This window comes from Furipterus horrens, unplaced genomic scaffold, assembly GCF_987537825.1.
Source record: "Furipterus horrens unplaced genomic scaffold, mFurHor1.1.pri manual_scaffold_11, whole genome shotgun sequence".
Lineage (NCBI taxonomy): Eukaryota > Metazoa > Chordata > Mammalia > Chiroptera > Furipteridae > Furipterus > Furipterus horrens.
The window spans coordinates 34545512-34567450 of record NW_028327181.1 but is presented as its reverse complement, the minus strand read 5'-3'; the positions used below and the strand labels follow the sequence as shown (position 1 = coordinate 34567450).

The window sequence follows — 21939 nt, the reverse complement described above, 5'->3', positions numbered from 1 at the left end:
CTCTCATCACTAAATATATCATTGGGTAAGGATTTAAAAAAAAAAGAATGAAAACATGATGTTACTGTGTATATAGCAGGAGGAGATGGTTGGAAGGACAACTTTCTGGCCTCAGGATCCTAAGAGTGAGCTCTTTCACCTGTCTCAGGTCTGGCCCAGGCAGCAAGGAGCAGAGGGTGGGGAGCAAGACAGGACGAGGGACTTTGAGTCAGTAGGGGACCAGTTCATGGAGGACACTGTCCCTCACAAGTAGTATATTCTTTATGGCCCATTGAGCTCACTCTAAGTTTTCAAAGGAACAGCTGCATAGGCAACAGTGAAGTGAAGGGAAGACCTTGGAGTAGGAAACCCCTGCAGCTTTTTGAGCTTTAGGAGCTCTAGGGACTTGCCCCCTCCCTGCTCCCCCCATGCTCTGGGGAGCCCTTCTTTCCTGGATGGGGGATCCTTCCCAAGTCACAGCCTGGGCTCGAGTGAAACATGTTAACAGGGAGCTCTGAGTGGTTCTAGTTACATATTGATGCTCAGTCGGGACTTGGAGGCTAGAACTGGAGTCACAGAATATCAGAGCAAGAAACCTTGAAAAAATGTCTAGTCCAAATCTTGCAGTTTCTGCTTGGATGTGAGGGAAGAAGACTGCTTTGGGCTCACAGTTCAAAGCAGAACCAAGAGAGAGCTGGCCCTTGGTTGATCCTCGGGGACTGAGACTGGGGCAGGGTGTGCCCATTCACTGGGTCATTTCTGTGGCTTGTGTATCTGGGAATAGCTCAGTTGTTCAGGACACCAAGGAAGAATTCAATTCTGAACCGAACCCTATAGTTCCAAAGTGTGGAACAGTGAGTAGAACTGGGACAGATTTGAATCTGAGTTCAGCCTCTTACTGGCTATGTGGCTGTGAGAACACAATTTTATCTTCTTGGGTCTCAGTTTCTCCATTTATCAAACAGGAATAATAATATTTAATGTGTAATGTAGTGGTAAGGATCACCCACTCCCTAAACACACATACTCAAAAACTAATATAGGTGATTTCAAGATAGAGCTGGAGTAAGTAGATCTTGAATGCCTTTTCTCCCAGGACCAAACTGTAAATACAACTAAGTTGGGGGACATTCACCCTGAAAAACTAACTAAAGACTAGCCGAAGAGAAGTCTTATAGTCAAGGAGTTGTAGAAGAAGCTACTTCAAACTGGTAGGAAGGGCAGAGACATGAAAGGGGCTGGCCCCGCCCTGACAGGAGGCTGTTCAGGTGCTGGAGGTATAGCTCAGCTGCAGGAGGTCCCCACTGAGAGGTGCAGAGCCTGAACTTCAGGCTGGACTCCCCAGCCCAGAGCACCGAAGCTGGGAAGAAGCATGCAGTGTTTCTGTCCACCAAGGAGAGGTGGAGTCCGCTGCAGAAACTGGCACCCTCTTAAGGGGGTGATGTGCAAAATTTCATCCTCAGCTTTTCCCCCTAGGATCCAGCAGAGGGAGGGCAGTGTGGACTGGAATAGCCTGAAAAGAGTCTGGGGTTTGTGGCCCTGGGGAAAGAAAAGGTTTTTCCTGGGCAGAGCAATCCTTCTGAGAGGCATCAGCCTGGAGGAAAACAATTACCCCACCCTTTGGAATCTCTTTCACCCAACCCAGTGTATGTTAAGCCTGGCTAAGTCAGTGGCATAGCTGGGGATGTAGAAATCTGGGCAGACTCAGTGGGTGTCAGTGACTGGCTTTGGGGTGGGGCCATTAGCCCTACTTTCCTGGGAAACTGACTGGCGTTTTCCCCTCATGAGAGATCCAGCAGAAACACTCTCCTGGCTTCCAGCAGACCCAAGCTCTGGGCTCTGGAGGCCCTCCATGAGTAACTACTACAGGCTTAGCCCTGCCAAGGTCAGTGAAAAATCTGGGATACACACAGTCATGTGGGTCTGGGGCAGGTGATCACACACACCACCTTCACTTAAGTCTGAATGGCACCGCTCCCCAACATGGGAGATCCACTAACCACATTCGTCTGATTCAGCCAGAGGCTCTTTCAGTGACTGAGCCTAGCAAGCAGGTTGAGGCAGATACCAGGGTGCCTTGGGACATTTGCTGGCCTGGCGCTGGTAAAAGCCAGCCTGGAGCACAGCTTGCTTCTTCCCATACACAGCAAGGCCCAACAGAGGCAGCCACAAACTGCGGATTGCCTGTAGCTTCAAGCAGGTTGCTGAGGGCCAGTCACAGACAGCATCTGTCATTGATCTGTGCCAGAGTCCTTTCCAAGGGGCCCAGAACCATCATGTCAAGAGACCAGCTTCAGATAACATGGGAGCAGAATCAAACTTCACAAACAGCATATCCAAAGGGAGATCAGAGGAGGCACTAAACTCAGCAGAAGCAAATCCCACTTTTTTCTTTTTAAATTTTTTGCTTCTTTCTTTTCTTTTTATTTTCTCCTTTTCCTTTTTTCTTTACTGTCTTTTTTTCCTGTCTTCATTTCTTATTAATTGTTTTCTTTTGTATTTTCCTATCCTTTATGTTAGTCAAAAATTTTTAATTAAAAATTTTTATTTTTGTTTTTAGTTATTTATTTTTAATTAAAAATTTCATTATTTTTAGTTTACTTTTTATATTTTATTTATTTATTTATTTATTTATTTATTTATTTATATGTGTTTAGCACCTGCACAGTAGCTTGCATGCTGTGGTCAGGTTTGAGCCTCACAGTAAGCCAGCCTGAGGGTGGATTCCATGCATGAACAGGACAAGAGCAATCAAGACTTAATTATAACAGAAGAGCCTACATAACCCATACAAAAAATTTTGTAGAGTACCCAGTTCAGGTGATCAAGGAGACTCAACCACTGCAAGTCATAGCAGATCTATCTCATACATAAATACAAAAAGACATCCAAAATGAGGGTACTGAACCACTGAGTCCCAGAGGACACCTACTACATAAGGCCACCAAATGAAGACTGGGAATCATAGCAGATCTATCTCATACATACAAACAAATACAAAATGACATCCAAAATGAGAGGACAAAGAAATAAGACCCAAATGAAAGAACAAGAAGAATCTTCAGAAAAAGAATTAAATGAAGTGGAAACAAGCAATCTATTAGATACAGAGTTCAAAGTAATGGTTGTAAGGCTGCTCAAGGAATATAGTGAGAACTACAGAAGCATGAAAAAGGACATGGAAACCATGAAAAAGAATCAGTAAGAATAAAGAATACTGTATCTAACATCAAGAATACACCAGAAGGAATAAAACGTAGGTTGAGTGAAGCAAAGGATTGAACCAACAAATTGGAAGACAGGTTAGAAAAAAAACACCCTATCAGAGCAGCAAAAAGAAAAAAGAATTAAAAACAGTAAGGTTAGTTTAAAGGAACTTTGTGACAACATGAAATGTAACAACATCCGCATCATGTGAATACCAGAAGAAGCAGAGAGAGAACGAGGGATCAAGAACCTATTTGAAGATGTAATGAATGAAGGCTTCCCTAACCTGCTGATGGAAAAAGACACACTAGTTCAGGAAGTGCAGAGAGTCCCAAACAGATGAATCCAAAGAGGCCCACATCAAGACACATCATAATTAAAATGGCAAAGTTTAAAGACAAAGAGAGAATCTTAAAGCAGTAAGAGAAAACCAGATAATTTACCTACAAGGAAGTTCCCATAACACTTTCAGCTGATCATTACACATAAACATTTCAGGCCACAACAAAATGTCATGAAGTATTCAAAATAATGAAAAGCAAGGACTTACAAACCAAGACTGCTTTACCCAGCAAGCCTATCATCTAAAATAAAAGGAAGTCTTTGCAGAGAGCCACCATGGTTCCCTGCTTCAACAGTGCTTGAATGGAACCTGGTGCTCGACCCTCATGCCAGCCAGCCGCCCGGATTCTTCCTTCTGCCCCCTCCTCATAGCACTCTCTGACTGCCCAAAGGCCACCACTCTAGTGCCGCGAAGCCACTTGCCCTCAGCCGCCCGTCATGACATCCATGTCCACCTTGCAGGTGCGCCAGAACTACCACCAGGACTCGGAGGCCGCCATCAACCTTCAGATCAACCTGGAGCTCTACGCTTCCTACGTCTACCTGTCCATGTCTTACTACTTTGACCATGACGATGTGGCTTTGAAGAACTTTGCCAAATATTTTCTTCACCAATCTCATGAGGAGAGGGAACGTGCTGAGAAACTGATGAAGCTGTAGAACCAATGAGGTGGCTGGATATTCCTTCAGAATATCAAGAAACCAGACTGTGATGACTGGAAGAATGGGCTGAATGAAATGGAGTGTGCATTACACTTGGAAAAAAGTGTGAATCAGTCACTACTGGACTTGCATAAACTGGCCACTGAAAAGAATGACCCTCATTTGTGTGACTTCATTGAGACTCACTAACTAGATGAACAGGTGAAATCCATCAAAGAATTGGATGACCACGTAACCAACTTGGGCAGGTTGGGGGCCCCTGAATCAGGCATGGGAGAGTATCTCTTTGATAAGCACACTCTGGGAGATAGTAAAGAGAGCTAAACTTTAGGCTGCCTTCCCACAGCCACGGGAGTGACTTCCCTGGTCACTAAAGCAGTACGTGCATGCTGGAGTTACTTTTACCTTTTCTATATCTTGTACCAAATCATCCACTTATATCCTTCATTTGTACCATTCCTTCAAATAAAGTAATTTGGTACCCTCCCCCCCAAATAAAATAAAATAAAAGGAGAAATAAAGAGCTTCCCAGACAAGAAAAAGTTACAGGAGTTTGTTACCATCAAATCTGTATTACAAGAAATGTTAAAGAGCTTGTTTTAAGAAATAGAAGAAGAGGGGAAAAGGAACAGAGTGCGAAGAATAAAGTGACAATAAACATGTACCTATCAATAATCACTTTAAATGTAAATGGCTTAAATACTCCGATCAAAAGATATAGGGTAGTTGAATGGATTACAAAGCAATACCAGTATATATTTATATGCTGTCTACAAGAGACCCACCTCAGAATAAAAGATACTCAAAAACTAAATGTAAAGGGATGGAGAAGATATTCCATGCAAATAGAAATGAAAAAAAAAGCTTGGGTAGCAATACTTATATCTGACAAAACAACTTTAAAACAAGGGCTAAGAGAAGAAGATGCACACTGCATAAAGATAAAAGGAGCAATCCATAACTCTGGTAAACATTTATGCACCCAACATAGGAACACCTAAATATATAAAGTAAATCTTGATAGATCCAAAGGGAGAGACAGACAGTAATGCAGTCATAGTAGGGGATTTTTAAAAGTCTTTTAAAAAATATTTTATTTATTTTTGGAGAGGAGGGGGAGGGAGAAAGAGAGGAAAAGAAACATCAATGTGAGAGAAACGTCAATTGGTTGCCTCTCACATGTCTGCAACTGGGTACCGGGCTTGCAAACAGGCATGTGTCCTGACGAGGAATCAAAGTGGTGACCTTTTGATTCGCAGGCCAGCACTCAACCCACTGAGCCACACCAGCCAGCAGTAGGAGATTTTTATCATTCCATTGACATCATTGGATAGATCTTCCAGACAGAAAGTCAACAAGGAAACAGTGGCCTTAATGACACACTAGATTATAAGGATTTAAACAATATCTTCAGAATATTGCACCCCAAAGCAAGAGAATATACATTCTTCTCAAGTGCACGTGGAAAGTTTTCTAGGAAAGACCGCATATTAGTACACAAAACAAGTCTCAGTTAATTTAAGAAGATGAAATTATATCAGGCATCTTCTCTGACCATAATGGTATGAAACTAGCAATCAAGCACAGGAAAACAGACTGAAAAACACACAGTCACGATTACTGCATGAGGGAGCTTTGCCCACAGTCTCACTGGCTTTCTTCCTCTTTCCTTCCTTCTCCCCTCTGTGTGGTGATGAGGACAGGCCCTCAATGCAGTGCCTCGCCTACACCCTGTGTTAGGCTTGGCTTCCATAGAAGCAGACCTGAGATGAAGATGTAATGGCAAGGAGTTAACTTGGGAGGTGATGCCAGGAAACGATCACTTTCCTGAGAAGTGAGATAGGAAAGGTCGTCTCTGTGGGACACTAGGCTCACTGGGAGCTGTGGGAGAGTGCAGAGCATCTGAGGGCGAGGTATCTGAAGATTGCGGCATTAACAGGGTCTTCATGAGCTCCGTTAACCAGAGAGGTCTAAAGTGGGCCACCGGTGCTGGGGCTGGAAGCCCCCACCTGAGAGTGTGAAGGGAGTTGGGCAGGCCCCCTTGGCTTTTCCTGGCCACCCTGAATTGACCTAAAACCCAGACCGCTTGGCCACAAGGGTAAGGGCAGCTGCTGTGGCCATGACTCACCCACATGTAAATGACAGCTACAGCTATCTGCAAGGCTTAGGAGCATTTCTGCTGTCTGTACTTCCCAAAGTGACTGGCAGAGAGCTGATCAGTTAAACTGTAAAGAAGCAATCATTATTGAGCGTTTCCTGTGTCCCAGGCGCCAGGCTAAGTGCTCTTCCCACACCTCATCTTAGCCTTCTTGGCAGCCCACATAACAGGTATCGTTATTCTTTTTTCTATTATACTTCTTAAATTTTAAGAAACTAATTATGGGTTTTTATGAGAAAAATTTATTTTCACTCCAAGTCTGAAAGTCTAGATGTTCAATATATTTAGATTAACTGAATTGAAGTTCTAATTGAGACATTAATCTTTAAAAGAGGTTGTTATATGTCTCCTTATAATAATTTAACTATAAATATTAAGTCAGTCTTAAACTATGTGTTGATTACTTAAATTTTGTTAAATTTCTTTACAAGTTTGACTCATGGCAAAATATTGAGTTAAAATATATGGAAGCTCCTTTAAACAATCAAAACAGACCACATGGTAATAACATTGTAATCTTTGAATTAGTAGCTATGACTCAAAAGTTGTAAAGTTTTGGAGGGAGTTACATACAAAAATAAACAAGACTGCCTATGGAAATTACCTGTATTAGCGCCCCTGCTTCTCATGCCATGGCTTATATTGATATTAAAGGAGTTTAGGGGGGATCTGGAATGTCAGTACACTTATTACCACTTTCTCAGATAGGCAGGCAAATCAGGGGAGTGATAGCAGGAAAAAATAGTACAGATTCTGATCCCAGTCCTGATCCAGGTCTATATACTGGTTTCTAAAATAAGGTAAGAGTAATAGTCTAAAAACTATCAGCAAGCATCTCTGTGTATATAAGGGGAATGGCAAGTGATACGTAATATAAGGAGCCTGATCTGAAGCCATTTAATGACGAATTTAGCAGAATGCATGTACAGAGCTCACATATCAGTGTTCCATATATGAAGAGGAGGAGAGGGGAGAGGGAGGAAGGGAAGGGGAGGGGATAGGAGGTGAGGGGAGAGGAAAGTTGAGTTGAGATGTCATTGAATTTACAGTGGTATTTCTAATGATCTTAGCAATCAAACTGTTGTTAAATTCTGGTAAAAACAAAGTCAACCAATGAGAATTCTTTCAAAGGCATTTTTCAGACCAGAGTACATAACTGATAACCAGTTCATAGATGAAAGGAAGCATGTGCTTCATTTTTAGCATCTCCAACATCCTGTGTACATAAGGCACAGATGAACATCAGTTCCTGGCCAAACATTTTATTATATCAGTCTTGTTTAATTTTTTAGACCTTTGCATTAAAGAGCTACTCTTTTTCTTATTCTTTTTTTTATTTTAAAATTACATTGACATACAATATTATATTTAGGTATACATCATAGTTATTAGACATTTATATAACTTATAAAGTGATTACCTGGTAAGTCTGACCCTGGCTGGTTTGGCTCAGTGGATTGAGCGTCGGCCTGCGAGCTAAGTGTCGCTGGTTCGATCTTCCAGTCAGGGCACATCAGAGAAGGAAAACTCTGACTCCAAAAAACCTCCGCTGCCTTGCGGCATACCTCTTCAGGGGAAAGGCTAAGGGAGTAAACCCCGACAGAAAATCCGGAGCCGGAGTCCCTAAGGCGGTTTGACGTTGTAGTCAACACCGGCAACTCCTGCGGCGCACCTGAAGCCAAGCTGTATTGACTCCGTCTTTCCCTTGGACCCTTCAGCTGTGAAGAGGGGGGGGGTCTGCTGCATGGGCAACAGCAGACCCTCCATATCACCCTGCCCAGGCTCTGTAGCTTCAGCTTCACTGGAGAGGACACTCCAGCGTCATCGCAATATGTCGATTCAACACGGGAGGAGACAGATACCGTGTCACTCTCGAGTCGGACTGCACTACCATTCTCGGCGGTGCAGATAGACTCTTAACAAGCTACACCATCGTCTCTCGAGACGGACGGCTGCCGACGACGGCGACCTGGTAAGTCTAGTACCTATCTGATGCCATTCATAGTTATTACAGTGTTATTGAATATATTCCCTGTGCTATACTTTACCATGCCCATGTCTCATTTAATTACTGGAAATCTGTACTTCCTAACCCTTTCACCTTTTTCATTCTTCTCCCCAGCCACCTTTTCATCTGACAGACATCAGTTTTTTCTCTGTCTCTATGAGTTTGTTTTTGTTTTGTTTGTTCACTTCTTTATTTTTTAGATTCCAAATACAAGTGAAATCAGATTTTTTTTCATCTGACTTATCTCTCTTAGCATAATACCCTCTAGGTCCATCCATGTTGTCACAATAGTCCCTTGTGTGCATGTGCCACATTTCTTTATCCATTCATGTATTGATGAGCACTTAGGTTGCTTCCATATCTTGGCTATTGTAAATAGTGCTGCAGTGAACACAGGGGTGCATATATCTTTTCAAGTCATGTTTTGGATGTCTTCAGATGAATGCAGAGAAGTGGAATTGCTGGTAATTTCTAGAAGAACCTCCATGCTGTTTTCCACAGTGGCTGCACCAGTCTGCATTCCCACCAGCAGGGCACCAGGGTTCCCGTTTCTCCGCATCCTCGCCAGCACTTGTTGTTGGTGACTTGTTGATGATGGCCATTCTGACAGGTGTGAGGTGATATCTCACTGTGGTTTTAGTTTGCATTTCCCTGATAATTAGACACTTTGAACACCTTTTTATAGGTTTGTTGGTCATCTGTATGTCTTCTTTGGAGAAATTTCTATTCAGGTCCCCTGTCCACTTTTTAATCATATCGTTTGTATTTTTGGTGTTAAGTTATATGAATTTCTTATATATTTTGAATATTAACCCCTTATCAGATGTGTCATTAGCAGATATTTTCTTATCTTCAATAGGTTGCTTTTTCATTTTGTTGATGGTTTCCTTTGCTGTACATAACTCTTTAATTCGACTTCCGGCCAAGATGGAGGCCTAGACAGACATGCTGCATCTCCCTCCACAACTAAGAAGGAATATAACTACCTCAAAACTAGAGACAACCAGAAGTTCCAGAAGATCAAGCTACATGGAAGTCCAACAAACAAAGATGTATAGAAGAAATACTCATCCAGACAGGTAGGAGGGGCAGAACCAGGGCAGAGAGGATGCAGTGTAGTGCCAGCAGGAGCAGCAGGCAGCCAATGCCAGCGGAAAGTGCAGTCACATGTTTTAAAAAATCAGGAGGGACATCTGGGGAGCGCTTCCAGCACCAGACCAGACCATGCAGCTCACAGTCCCAGCGCCAGGGAAAATAAAGCCTTGTTGCTTTTGACAGTGCAAACCAGTGGGGGTTGGGGCAGAGGAAGAAACTGCTGGTCTCTCAGAAGAGTCCGCTTGTTTAAAGGGCCTCCACAGTCCTAGAACATCTACAGACCCACCCACTCTGGGAATGATGGCCAGGGCTACAGCTAGAGAGATGCCAGTTCCATATGGAAGTGGGAGATGTGCCTGGAACAGGGACAAGTGCAGACAGAGCAAGCGGCATTGTTCCCTCTCAGACCCCTCCCCCACTTACAGCTCCACAACATGGTGAAACAGGTTACCCTGTACTGACGAATACCTAAGGATCCGCCCCTTACAAATGTAACAGGAGCAACAGCTCTGCCTAAGATGCAGAGGTAAACAAACACAGGAGCCTGTCAAGATGGGGAGACAGAGAAGTATGGTCCAAAAGAGGGAACGGATCAAAGTTCCAGTGGGAGAATTAAACGATGAGGAGATAGCCAACCTAACAAATGAGGAGATAGCAAACCTAATAGATGCAGAGTTCCAAAACTGTGATAAAGATGATCACAGGCTTGACAGATATGCTTAAGTACGGCAAACGATGAGGGAAGAAGTGAAGGCTATGCTAAATGAAACAAAGGGAAATCCACACAAAACCAATGGTGAAGGGAAGGAAACTGGGGTTCAAATCAATGTTTTGGAATATAAGGAAGAAAAAAACAGTCAACTAGTACAGAATGAGAAAACAATAATTGAAAAAATGAGGAGAGGCTTAGGAACCTCTGGGACAACTTTAAACTTGATACCATCTGAACCATAGCGGTGCCAGAAGGAGAAGAGGAAGAGCAAGAAATCAAAAACTTATGTGAGAAAATAATGGAGGAAAACTCCACAAATTTGGTGAAGGAACTAGACATACAAGTTCAAGAAACACAGAGTCCCAAACAAGCTACAGCCAAGGAGGACCACACCAAGACACACCATAATTAAAATGCCAAAGGTTCAAGATAAAGAAAGAATCCTAAAAGCAGCAAGAGAAAAGCAGAGAGTTATCTACAAAGCAGTGCCTATACGACTATCAGCTGATTTCTCAAAAGTAACTTTGCAACAAGAGGGGACTGGCAAGAAGTATTCAATGTGATGAAAAGCAAGGACTCACAGCCAAGATTACTCTATCCAGCATTTAGAATGGAAGGGCAAATGAAGTGCTTCCCAGACAAGGTAAAGCTAAAGGAGCTCATCATCACCAAGCTATTATTATATGAATTATCAAAGGGACTTAGTTAAGAAAAAGATCAACACTATGAACATTAAAATGAAACAAACTCACAACTATCAACAACTGAATGTAAAAAATAAAAAACAAAATCCACCTAAGCAAAACAGAATAGGAACAGAATCATAGGTATGGGGATCATTTGGAGGGTTATCAGCTGGGAGGGGAAAGAGGGAGAAATGGGGAAATGGTGCAGGGACTAAGAAGCATAATTGGTTGGTACAAAATAAATGGGGAAGTTAAGAATACTATAGGAAAGGGTGAAGCCAAAGAACTTATATGCACGACACATGGACATGAACTAAGGTGGGTGGGATTGCTGGAGGAAAGGGGGATACTGGGCGGAGGGGAGCAAAGGGAAAAAAATTGGGACTACCGTAACAACATAATCAATAAAATATACTTAAAAAAACCTCTTTAATTCAACATAGTGCCATTTGTTTATTTTTAATTTTGTTTCCCTTCAGAAAAAATATTGCTAAGAAAAATGTCAGAGATTCTACTCTGTTTTTTTCAATGAGTTTTATAATTTTGAGTCTTACGTTTAAGTCTTTAATTCATTTTCAGTTTATTTTTGTATATGGTGTAAAATAGTGATCCAGGTTTCTTTTCCCCCCCACGTGTTTGTCCAGTTATTCCAACACCATCTATTCAATAGACTGTTGTTATCCCATTGTATATTCTTGCCTTCCTTAGCAAAGGTTTATTTCTGGGTTTTCTATTCTTTTCTGCTGATCTGCATGTCTGTTTTAGGGCCAGTACCATGCTGTTTTGATTACTATGGCCTTGTAGTATAGTGTGATATCAGGTAAACTGATATCTCCAACTTTGTTCTTCTTTCTCAAGCAAGATTGTTTGGACTTCATTTAATGTATTTGGTCTCTGACCTTTATTATTTCCTTCCTTCTGATCAGTTTGAGCCTTGTTTGCTGTGCTTTTTCTAGTTTCTTTAGGTTTAAGTTTAGATTATTTGAGTTTTTAGATTGTTTGAGGTAGGTCTATATTGCTATAAATTTTATTTTCAGAACTGTTTTGTCTGTGTCTCATAAATTTTGAGTCATTGTCTTTACATTTTTATTTGACTTAAGGTATTTTTAAAATTTCTTCCTTGATCTCATTGTTATGCCATTTATTTTTAATAGCATCTTATTTAGCCTCCATGTGTTTGTGTATTTTTCAGTTCTTGCAATAGATTTCTAGTTTCATATCATTATGATTGGAGAAAAGGCTTGATATGATTTTATTCTTCTTAAAATTATTGAGACTGTCTTGGAAAATGGCCCATGTGCCTGTGAGAAAAAGTATATATGCATATATTCTGTTGCTTTGGGGAGAAATGTCCTAAAAATATCAATTAGGTCCATTAATTCTAATGTGTCATTTAAGACTACTGTTGTCTTGTTGATTTTCTGTCTGGATGATCTATCCATTGGTGTCAGTAGGGTGTTAAAGTCCCCTATTATGTCTACATTACTGTTGATCTCTCCCTTTATGTCCACCAATGTTTGCTTTATATATTTAGGTGCTCCTACTTTGGGTGTGTAGATGTTTCTGAGAGTTCAGCCGTCATGTTGGGTCGATCCCTTTATCATTATGAAATGCCCTCCTTTGTCTCTTGTTATGACCCTTGTTTTAAAGCCTGCTTTGGCTGATACAAGTATTGCATGTCTGGGTCTTTTTTGTTTGTTTGTTTCCATTTGTATGAAATATCTTTTTTCCATTTTTTTACTTTTAGATTACTTTTTTTTTTAAAATCTGAAGTGGGTCTCTTGTAAGCAGTGTATGTGTGGGTCTTGTTTTCTTTTTTAATCCATTCAGCCACCCTATGTGTCTTGTTTTTTATGCACTCAGCATAAATCGGAGCATTTATTCCACTTAGTTGTTGATATGCATATAGTCATTGCCTTCTTATTGTTCCCTAATTGTGTTTTGTAGTTCTTTGTTCCTTAATATTTTGTGTCTTTATTTTTTGTAACTATCTTTCATAGTTTTGGTTTGTGGTTATCATGTGTTTCCTATATAACAAGCCATGGTTATAGCAGTCAATTTTTATATGCCGATTTCTTACATTTTAATACATTCTGAAATAACTACAACTGTTATGCAACCTCTTCCATGTTTATGTTTTCTTATTCTTTGTGTGTGCGTATATATATATGTATATATGGGTATATCTTTTAATTTACTGTGTAATTACACATGATCTTTCTACTTTTGCCTTTTATTGTTAGTACTAGCTTTATAGTTTGTTGATTCAATGCTTTTATTATGTGTTTGTCTTTTTCAGTCAGATTCTTTTCTTCCCTATAATTTCTTTTATATTTTCAACTTTTTTTTTCCTTAAAAAAGTCCCTTTAACGTTTTGCAATACTGGTTTGGTGGTGATAAAACTTCTTCTGCTATTTCTTGTCTGGGAAGCTCTTTGCCTCTCTTTTGATTCCAGTTGTAGCCTTGCTGGGTAGAGTAGTCTTGGCTGTAGGTGCTTGCTATTCATCACTTTGAATATTTTGTTCCAGTCCCTTCTGACCTGCAAAGTTTTTGTTGTGAAATCAGCTGACCATCTTTTTTTTTAATCCTCACCTGAGGACATGCTTATTGATTTTGGAGAGGGGGTAGGGAAGGCAAGGAGGGAGGGAGGGAGGGAGAGAGAAAACGAGAGAGAGAAAGACAGAGAGAGAATATGAGAGAGAAAGAGAAACATGGATGTGAGAAACATCGATTGGTTGCCTGTAGCATATGCCCCAGCTGGGACCAAGCCTACAACTCAGGCATGTGCCCTTACTGATAATTGAACCAGTGAGCCTTCAGTGTACAGAATGATGCCCCAGACAACTGAGCCACACCAGCCAGGGCTCAGCTGACCGTCTTATAAAAGCTCCCTTGTAGGTTACTAACTGCTTGTCTCTTGCTACTTTTAAGATTCTCTTTTTGTCTTTAAACTTTGGCATTTTAATGATGGGTGTGTCTTGGTGTGGGCCTCTTTGGGTTCATCCTATTTGGGACTTTCTGCGCTTCCTGGACTTGTATGCTTATTTTATTTGCTGGGTTAGGGAAGTTTTCAGTCGTTATTTCTTCAGATAGGTTTTCAGTCCCTCACTCTCTCGCTTCTCCTCCTGGTAACTCGATGATGCAAATGTTGGTGTGCTTGATGTTGTCCCAGATGTCCCTTAAACTATCCTCATTTTTTAAAATAATTTTTTCTTTTCGCTGTTCTGATATGGAGTTTTTGCTACATCTTTCATGTCACTGATTTGACCTGCTTCATCTAATGTGCTGTTGATTCCATCTAATGTAGTCTTTATTTCAGTTAATGTATTTTTCCATTTCTGACTAGTTATTTTTTATGGTTTCTGTCTCTTTATGTAACTTCCCACTGAGTGCATCTATTTTTCCCCTAAGTTTACTGAGCATTGTTATAACCAGTGTTTTTTTTTAACTCTGTATGTGGTAGATTGCTTGCCTCCATTTCATTTATTCTTTTTCTAGAGTCTTATCCTGTTCTTTCATTTGGACATGTTTCTATATTTCCTTATTTTGCTGTCTCCCTGTTTTTGTTTCTATGTGTTAGGTAGATCTGCTGCATCTCCCAGGCTTGGTGGATGGACTTAATGTAGTACATGTCCTGTGTATCCCAGTGGTGCAGTTTCTTGGTCACCTGTGCCACAGGCTTTGGGGGTGTCCCTGTGTGAGTTGTGTGTGTCCTTCTGTTGCAGTTGAGCCTAGATTGCTGTTGGAATATTAGTGGGTGGGACTGACCCTTAGGCTGACTGGCCTGTGAGGAATGGCTGTGTGGGATTACACCCCCACAGAGTGGGATTTACTTTAGTGCAGCTCTGGTGCCTTCTGAGTCCTGCCTTGGATTGTATCATTTTGGAGCTGCTTGTGTTGTGCTGTGGTGTTTTCAGAACCCAGCCACTGGGTGTGTTGTTTCTGGGGCCTTTTGGGAGGGGCTCTGGTACAGGCCAATATCAGCCACTGTGCTCAGACCAGGGCACCTAGTAGGAACTACAAATTGATCTGTATTTGGTTGCTGTTGTGCTAGGTATAGAGGCATCTGGGAAACGCTATTCTGCAAACCATGGCCAGCTTCTACCACTGCTGGATTTGGAACCTTTGGTGGGCACCACAATATGACCTGAGGACAGCCAGCACAAGTGTCGTGTTTGGTGTGACTTAACAAGTGTTACAGGGCACATCAAGGTCAGCCATTGCTTGTTTGAGGTTTCTGGACCATTGGTAGATTTTAAGAAAGTCCACAGTGTGAACAAAGGCAGGCAATTTGTGTGGAAAAGCCACCGAAAGAGGTTTGAAGTGGGCATGCATGTTGGGTGGGGAGGGGTCTCAGGCAATCACCAGAGCAGGGTGAAGGTGTCAGCCAGGTTAACGTAGGGTTCATATTTGGCATCAACTTATGCCTACAGGTTGGGTCAGGTGAGGGCTCAACAAAGGAATAATGGTACTTACCAGCATTTCCCTTCAGGAGAGCTGCCTTGACCTCTGCCCCTCTAGCCCTCTCCCTAAAATTAGAAAGTTCAGTTTCTCCCCTATGTCCCTGGTATTTTTTGAGCTGCCCCAGCCCTGGGACTCTGAGCAAGTTACTTTGTGAGTGAGTCTGTGTGTGGGCTCTTTAAGACCTGGTGCGGGGCTCAGACTCCTTGCTGCTCAGGGGGAAACTCCACAGCTGAGATACTCCTCCTGATTCTTAACTATCACACCGTGTCTCTGCCCCTCCTACCAGTCTGGACGTGGCTTCTTTATAGTCTTAGTTATAGGACTTACTATTTTTTTAATTGTTGTTCTGTTACAGTTGTCCCATTGCCCCCACCAATGCTCTCCCCTGCCCCACCCACTGCTGCCCCCTCCCACAGTCACTCCCTGCCCATTGTCCACATCCATGGGTCATTTATACTAGTTCCTTGACTACACCCTTCTGCTTCTTTCCCCTCTTTCTCCCCTCCCCCCTCCCCTCTGTATAGGACTTGATGGATAGTATCTACTGGGCTTCTGGGTAAATTGTCCCTCCACTAAAGGATCTCAGGGACAGCTTAGCCCCAGGACTTAGTCATAAAGACGACTGTGAAGAACAGAGTTTTCCTAATTGGCTGTAACAGACAAGTCACCTGAGGCACCACCATTAGCTCTCTCATCAGACAGAAGCTGGCTACTTGAGTTCAGAGGACCTCACCCTAAGCTGTTCTGCCAGGGGTGCGGGGAGGCAGGAGGTTAGCCCTTCAGTGCCTCAGCCAAGGCCACAGGGCTCTGCTAGTGTGCCTGAACTTATCACAAACCTCCCAGCATGTCCTGTCCCCAAGCCCTCTTTGGCCAGAGTCTTTATTTTCCTAAAGAAGAAAGCACCAGGCACTGAGCACCTGCTTTGTGCCATGCACTGTGCTAGGCTCTAGGAGATTCAGAGGTGAGTCAGACAGGAACTGTTCCTTCGAGGGGCTTTGCTCCCCTGGGCAGAGACAGAATATGTACAGCGATATTCCTGGCATCTGTGGGAGATGAATAGAGAAAAGGAGAAAGTACCAAGGACTGGGATATAGTTGATAATTTCCCAGAGGAGGGTGAGGTGGGGAGGAAGGTGGGTTTTCTCTCGGGAATTTTCACAAGCTGAGGCATGATTGCAGGATTGTATCTCTGCCCAGCATGGGTGAGCTGGGGGCAGAGGGCAAGGTCTATAAAAGATACCTGGGAACAGTGAGCAGCTTTGGCCTATGTGCAGGAAGGAAGGCAGGGCCTTGTGGGCTGTAGAGAGAGTAGAGATGGACATCCACGAGGAACCACACTCTCCCAAGGGTGCCTGGAAAACCGAAGGCCAGCATGCGGGACCCTGAGGGAACAAACAGACTTCAGGCATGGGATTCGGCTGCTCATATTTTACAAGATACCCCTCTGCATTCAGGCAGTGAAAAAAATTAGTGTTTCGGTGAACAGTTGACCATTTGTGATGATTACCCACGCACGTGGTTCCAGCGCCCCCGCAGCCTGAGGGCTCCTCTCAGCCGCTGCCCGTGGCTCAGAGAGGGTTTCCAGAGTGAGTGGATGAGGGTGGCTGGATCAGCAAGTACATAGGTTCTCACTGAGAACCTTCTCTGAGCCCCCGGAATGTTGGAAATGTTATGTATCTGTAGTGATATGTGTTTTTCCATGTGATAGTTTAAAACTTTTAGTCAGATTCTCAGAGTGGTCTTTTACCCCCAGAAGGTTGAAGTTTGGAACTCTGTCTGCCTTGCTGTATTCTCAAGGTGTGGCCCAGCTCCTGACACTGGCTGGGTGGTTGTCCAAGCCGATTCAGGCTGTTGTAACAAGTAATCACAAACGTTTATTTCTCACAGTTCCGGAGGCTGGAAAGCCCAATTCATGGTGCCAATAGATTTGGTGTCTGGTGAGGGCCTGCTTCCTCTTGGAGGCCAGTCTTTGGGCTATAACCTCACATGGCAGAGGGATGAGGGAACTCTCTGGGGTCTCTTTTCTAAGAGCACTAATCCCACTCAGGAGGGCTCCAACCTCATGACATGATCACCTCCCAAGGGCCCTACCTCTGAAACCATCACAATAGGGGTTAGGGTTTCAGTTTTGGGGGGACACAAACATTAAGTTCAAAGCAGTGCTTAATAAATAATTTGTGAATGACTAGACAATGGAAAGGAATGCTTATGGATGGGGAAAGCTTTTATGCACATGTTCACAGTCCTGTGGAAAACTTCTTATTTAACTTATTTAATAAGCATCTATTTAGCAGCAATCCCATGCCAGGTATTAGAGTACTATTATTGCTACTGCCACTACCACTGCCACTGTTTATGCTGCTCTGGCTAGCCCCCATTTATTAGACATGACATACCACATATTGTACTACACCCTTTACAGTCCTGTCATCGAACCCTTACAATGGCCCAGGGACAGAGGTTGTTACTCCTCTTTACAGATGTGGCTCAGATTACAGTTATGTCCCTTGCCCAAGATCACACAGCCAGTAAGTGAAAAAACTCTAATTCCAACCCGTGTCAGCCTGACTTCAAACCCTGTATCCTTAGCTGTTATTTGAGGACTGGGCGGGCTCAACACTCGGAACAAGGATTCATCGCACCTTTCCCTGTTTGCAGGGTGGCTGCAGTCTCTTTGGCTGAGGTGCTCGGAAGCAGTCTCCACAGACGGCCCAGCCCAAAGCCCTGTTGGTGTGGGAAGTTGGGGGAGCTGCTGGGGTGGGCGGATGAGCCTCAGAGTGCTCTCCCCAGTTAAGCCTTCCTCACAGTACGTTTTCTTGTGCCTGATCAGGTGACTGCTTGGAGGCCTCCAGCCCCTCCTGCTAGACAGAATCCAGTATTGTACTTGGAGCTGTCAGGGAGAAATGCCAAAATCATTTGAGCAGGTAATCATAGGATACATGAACTTGTTCAGTGCAAGGAAAGCCCATTGTCCTGGATAATCAGTAATCACTTTATTTAAGGGATTTCCTGTGGGGAGACAAAGGCCTGGGCTGGCAGGAGACCAGCAGGGGTGGTGACCACGGTGTCCTAGGGGCAAATGAGAGGTTATGGGGCGTTGGGGTTAGCATGCCTTTGCCTCCAACTGAGTGTTGAAAGACTGAGTTCTAGTTCCATCTGGGTTATTTACTAACTCTGACCTTGGCCAAGTCATTGTTCTTTGGGCCTCAGCGTCCTCTTCTCTGTAGTTAAGGGGCTTGACTGCATGACTTCAGTCACTTTTGACACACTGCAAAGCTGCCATCCCTACAGAGGACAAGCTAGAGTAGCAGGATAAAGGGCCTTTGTGATAATGAATGTGGGCATGGGGTTGAGATTGTGCTTGTCTTTATGTATATATTATTATTATTATTATTATTATTATTATTAACCTTGCCCTGGCTGGTTTAGCTCAGTGGATTGAGTGTCGGCCTGCGAGCTAAGTGTCGCTGGTTCGATCTTCCAGTCAGGGTACATCAGAGAAGGAAAACTCTGACTCCAAAAAACCTCCGCTGCCTTGCGGCATACCTCTTCAGGGGAAAGGCTAAGGGAGTAAACCCCGACAGAAAATCCGGAGCCGGAGTCCCTAAGGCGGTTTGACGTTGTAGTCAACACCGGCAACTCCTGCGGCGCACCTGAACCCAAGCTGTATCGACTCCGTCTTTCCCTTGGACCCTTCAGCTGCGAAGAGAGGGGGGGGTCTGCTGCATGGGCAACAGCAGACCCTCCATATTACCCTGCCCAGGCTCTGTAGCTTCAGCGTCATCACAAGATGTCGATTCAACACGGGAGGAGACAGATACCATGTCACTCCCGAGTCGGACTGCACAGCCATTCTCGGCGGTGCAGATAGACTCTTAAGAAGCTACACCATCGTCTCTCGAGACGGACGGCTGCCGACGACGACATGCTCCAACAGCTTCATTACTTTTGCCTTGCTCAGCTTCCTGTGGCTGCCATAACAAATGACTACAGAGTGGGTGGCATACCAGCAAAAGTCCATCCTCTCACAGCTCAGGAGGCCAGAGGGCTGAAATCAAGGTGTTGACAGATCTGTACTCCCTCCCAAGTCCTAGGGCAGGAGAGAATCTCCTCTATGCCTCTTGTAGCTGCTGGTGGCTCAGGTTGTCCTTGGCTTTTGGCCTCATCACTCCAGTCTCTGCCTCCGTGGTCACACTGCGCCCCATTCCCTGTGTGTCTGTTTCATAAGGGTATGTGGGATAACATTTGGGGCCTACCTGATAATCCAGGTTGAGTTTTTCTCTCAAGATCTTGAACTTAATCATGCCATTTTCCATGTAAGAAAATATTTGCAGGTTCCGAGGATTAGACATGGACCTGTGTTTTGGGGGACCACCTTTTAACCCACTATAATTATGGACTCTTGGACTTTACATTTCACTGTATTTTCATCAGTTATCCTCGTTATTCTTTTTGAAGCAAAAATTATCCCGTCGTCCACCAGTGGGAGCTCTTCAAGTCATCCTCTTGCTCATTGGACACGACCGCATCAGTCTACAAAACATCCCTGGCTCTCTGGCACAAGATGCGCAGGCTTGCCTTATGTATTCCTTGCCTCTAATCTGGAATTTCATTTCTCAAAGTTGCCCTAACTTATTTCATTAGTGAATGATATTTCTCTCTGATACTGTCTCTTCCATTTTACTTCATTTAAAAATGTAACTGAGCCCCGGCCGGGTGGCTCAGTTGGTTGAGCATTGTCCTGTGCCCCAAAAGGCTGCTCGTTTGATCCCAGGTCAGAGCACGGATGGGAGGCAAGCGATCGATGTTTCTCTCTCACATCGATGTCTCTCCCCCTCCCTCTCTCTAAAAATCAGTGGGCCTATGCTCAAGTGAGGAAAAATAAATAAATTAAAAAAAATAATATCGTAATTTACTTACTTGATTTCAAGGTCTTATGGATTTTGACCCACAGTTTGAAAAGCACTATGCTGGGCTAGCCTTACCTTGCCTACAAATTTAGGAACTTCCTCCTCATCTGAATGTGAAGTCCCCCAAAGGCAGGGCCAAATCACCATCCAGCTCTCTTCCGGCCCCAGAACAGGGTGTGTATGCAAAGGGCTGCCCTTCCAAGCCCCCACCCTAGCCTGGCGCCTTGCTTCCTTTCTGGGTTTCGACTCTCTCCTATCCCTCCCTTGTTCTCCAGCCCTCCTGCTCTGCCCCACTGTATCACTGACAGGCCTCTACTTTGCCATTCTAAGAGGCTAATGTGAAAATTGCTCACAGATGGCACAAACAATATGGAAAAGAGCCTCTCTCTTCATTAGAGAAACACAAGACAGTGTTTTAAAATGATTAGATTGTTACCACAATAACTGTGCTGAAACTCAAACAGATTCTTGATATGCTGCTTCAGCCTCTTGTCAAGAGCTCATGAGGCCCCCTTGGGGGTTCTACTGGGGTAACACCAGGAGATCCCATGAACTAGCTGCCCTGTTTCTTCTGTGGCCTTCACTGGGGCCATATGGGACAGAAATCGTTGGGCAGTGTGTCTGCCTACTGTGCAGCCTTTCACCTGTAACCAGGTGCAAAGACTGGGCCCAAGGCCAGGCCCCAGCAAGCATTGTCTTTGGTGGCTGCCCTATCTCCATTACCCTCCTTCTTGTCCTTCACCCAGGCTCTGTGCTCTAAATAGCCCACAGATGTCTCTGGAGGGCTGTCCTGCCCATCTCTCTGTGTAGACCACCTCATCCTGCATTCCTGATTTTTTCAGCACCCGCTCTGGAGCTAGCTGCCACAGAGGAAGGAAAGCGAACTTGGTGAAGTCCTTCACAGGACATCATTTAAGGCTAACAGAGACTTGACCTCTTAGCCACCCCGGAGTGCTGCATTTTTGGAATGCCTTGAGAATTGCTCTCAGCCCAGTCCTTTCTCCTATCTATTAGTCGGGACCCTCATATCTTCCTTCAAGGACAACGAAATAGCTCCCACCTCACCTCCTACACTCCATCCCCTGTCCCCATGTGCTGTCCCAGAAAGAAACCCCAAGAGCCACACCAAAATAAAGACCTCATGCATCTGGTTATCTGAGGGGGAGGATAGTGGTAAGGGTTAGAAAAGATGAAATGCATCCATATTAATGAAGCTGCATTTTAAACAAATATTTAAAAATAGATTTTAATTTCATAGTATGGTCAGCCAAGGCAGCTGGGAGAAAGGGGGGCCCAGAGGAAGGGCAATAGAGAAGTGAATGGTCAAGGAGCAGCTGCCAGTGAAGTAGACAGAGGGAAAGAGCAGAGGGAGGGAGGGAAGAGTGGGGAGGCTGAAGGAGAAAGGGCACCAATGGGCGGAAGCAGTGGGTAAATTATTAACAAACTGCTTCATTTTAGGTTAGTAATTCCATGTTACTTCCTGTGATCACTGACACTGGAAATACTGATGAGTTAGTGCTTCCACCGCTCTTTCTCTTTAGATCTTTCTGTCTCTCCTTTCAATAGGAGCAGCTTCATTTGTGCAGTAGAGGAAACATTGTGGTCTGGGTTTTTATGGACAGCCGTCCTATCTGGCTGTGTGTTCTTGTCTTCATCCCGAGTTCCAGAGTGCCAAAGTTAAGGTAGAAACGGCGTGTTTGGTGGTAGAGTGGGGGA

General features: G+C 43.8%; 1 long non-coding RNA gene and 1 pseudogene across 1 annotated transcript in view; both read left to right on the top strand.

Moving 5' to 3' along the window:
• LOC149997378 (uncharacterized) overlaps window positions 1-21939 on the top strand; it is a 229057-nt gene that overhangs the window by 104734 nt on the left and 102384 nt on the right. The window lies entirely within an intron of this gene.
• Window positions 3967-4515, top strand: LOC149997379 (ferritin heavy chain pseudogene; annotated as a pseudogene).